This window comes from Pelmatolapia mariae, linkage group LG13 (genome assembly GCF_036321145.2).
Source record: "Pelmatolapia mariae isolate MD_Pm_ZW linkage group LG13, Pm_UMD_F_2, whole genome shotgun sequence".
Taxonomy (NCBI): Eukaryota; Metazoa; Chordata; class Actinopteri; order Cichliformes; family Cichlidae; genus Pelmatolapia; species Pelmatolapia mariae.
Genome location: NC_086238.1, coordinates 34,351,975 through 34,354,666, shown reverse-complemented (window position 1 = coordinate 34,354,666; position 2,692 = coordinate 34,351,975). Strand labels below are relative to the sequence as shown.

The window sequence follows — 2,692 nt, the reverse complement described above, 5'->3', positions numbered from 1 at the left end:
ATACAACCAGCAAACTTAAATGTTTTCAAATGTTCAAAACTTAAGATATTGTATTTCTGAAGTATGACGGAAGGAAAAAGTTTGATATTTAAAAAAAATCCAATTTCATGTGATCAAATTTATGTCAAAAAGTTCATATTTCTTCCCTCCTATGTCATGTGTGAGTACTGTACTGTAAATGTCATATATATCAGATGATACTGATAACCTAATGCTAATTGCAATAACTATGCAGAGGTCTCTAGGCCTCGACCATTATGGAGCATGTGAAGTTTGGGGCAGAGTGGACAAAGAAAAGTTTCTCAGCAGGTTCAACAGGTTGCTACAACACAGGCCGATGAAGTATTGCACTCACTCATCCAAACTGGCAAACATGTAACATACACCCTAAGACTGATCCTGCTTTTTACTCCTTTGCTATGATTTAATTTGATATTATGTAGCCTTGGAGACAGTTTGCATAGATTAGAATGTTAGATTGCTGTGATGTCATCAATGCCCGATGTTTTGTTTTAATGTCTTGTGATAGTTCTAAGTGCAGACAAAGTCAGAGTTCAAGTGAGTTTAGTACAATTTTGAACCAGTTTCTGACATGTGGTCAAAATCGTGGCCGACCTTTACCACACCACGTGCTGTGGGTGTGCGTAAATATCTAGGTGAGTAAAGTCTCCTTTACCTGTTAAATTCATCTTAATTTGGGGCTTTTACTTCAGGTGTTTTGATTCAGTAGTAACCAAGTGATCTTTGTACAAACTGCAGACCGCCACACTGATCCCTGGTTCCTCAGGATAGAGGACAGGACGTCAGATGGGCGAATCAAGAGCTCCAAACGCAAAGATTGTGCCACAGAAAGACTGGAAAAAGCTTCCAAAAGAAGCAAGGACAGCAAAAGTCCAACCCCAGGCCTCAGCCATCTTGTCTTGGAGAAGTGTAAGTGAGACATTCAGAGATTTTTTGTTTTACAGTTATTGATCATCTGTAGGCCTGTGTGGAGTTCAGAGGTCTAATTGGTTTTGGTTTTTGCAGCTGCTTTCAGAAAGAAGAGCAGCAAAGGAAAGTCAAGCAGCGATGGAACAAAACAACCACGCAGTAAAAAGAGCAAGACATCAAGCTCACAGGAGGAGGCCAGCTGCTCCGTCTACGAGTCAGATACACACAGCACATACAAAAGTCACACTAAAGGTAAGAAGTACATAGGTAAGTTCACACCACACCTGCAGTGATAGAGCCTCTTTCCCAAGCTCTCAGAGTTTAGCTGGTATCCATCTGCTAATCACTAGGAAGCTTCTAACAAAGACTGTATGAATGTGTACATTGAGGCAAAGACAGCTTTCCTACATACAACTAATCACAACCCCTGTGTTTGTTTTGTCTCTCTGTAGAGGACTTTGAAGAAAAATACGAAGAGCAGGATAAGCTGGGTGAAGGAGGCTTTGGGACTGTCTTCTTTGGAAAACGCAGAGAAGACAATTTCCCAGTATGGCTTCTTATGTGTGCACTTTACAATTCTTCTAGTGGCAATCTTTAATGGATAATGTAAATCTGATTATTTGAACGTATTTTTCATTTGTCTGTCAGGTCATAATGAGACAGCTGGTACATGCAGCCGCTGAAATGCAATCCAAGGGTGTCTTCCATCGAGACATTAAGCCAGACAATATTGTGTTTGACACATCGCCTGATCATCCAGCATTTCTATGTGTCAAATTCATCGATTTTGGCATTGGAGTCCCTTTTAGAGCAGAAGCAGTCACACGAAGAAATGGTAGGTCGTCAGCCTCACCGTTTAAATGTCCTTGCCTGCCCACACGCTCAGTGTCCACATGAATTCCTTACCATGAATAATTACTCTCTGGATTTTAGGGACCAAATCAGCCGCTGTAAACTGGCAGGACTTTAATGCCACCACAGCAGATTGCGTCACAGTTTTGCAGCTGGGTGCGGTGATGGATTGGCTGGTACGTCACATCATCCCTGATGACAACAACACATCTGAGATGCACACTGACATTTCAGAGGGTAAGCTGAATGTTAATTCTTTAACCTGTCGCATTACAAGGCTTGAAAATTCTGTTTTCGGTGTTATCTGTCTTTATCTGTATCACTAATGCACACGCAGACTTATATAAACACCAACGTGATAAACTCAAACCCCTCTGTTGTATTTCTGAACAGACTGCAAGTGTTTTCTGTTGGGTTGTTACTGTCAGAACCATGAAGACCGCCTCACCCTAGAGGAACTTCAGAATCATCCCTGGCTCAAATGACTTATTGATGCCAAGCAAAACAGGGTCACAGAGCAGAAGCTCTAACAGAGCCTGAGTCAGCCTGAGTTATGAATACAGTTGTGGTCTAATGTTTTGTCAGTGGTACAAAGTTTGCTTTTGTGCACTTTGCCACTTCAGTTTGTATTTAGAGCCACAACTGTATACACAACAGACCGAACATGCTCAGCTTTGCCAAAGCTTGCAGGAATTGGAGTTTAATTTGATCAATGAATTATTTCCGAATCAACAAAAAAATGGGCAAATGTAAAGAAATGTATCAATCAGGGAATTAGTAGCAACATTAACTGGTCAATCTAAATTTGTTGGTTAATTATTAAATGAATCTGGATAACTCATCCTGCATCTCCTGTGATTTTAAGTCACTGATATTGATTTATTAACGATTATTTGTTTGTACTAATGTG

The 2,692-nt window shown here is 40.5% G+C and overlaps 1 long non-coding RNA gene across 1 annotated transcript; it reads left to right on the top strand.

The window, feature by feature from the left end:
- The first annotated feature begins 1,667 nt into the window (after positions 1-1,667).
- Positions 1,668-2,262, top strand: LOC135933751 (uncharacterized). Its single transcript, XR_010573924.1, has 3 exons — positions 1,668-1,765; positions 1,864-2,019; positions 2,176-2,262. It is a non-coding gene; the product is annotated as an uncharacterized LOC135933751 (long non-coding RNA).
- Positions 2,263-2,692: the final 430 nt, after the last annotated feature.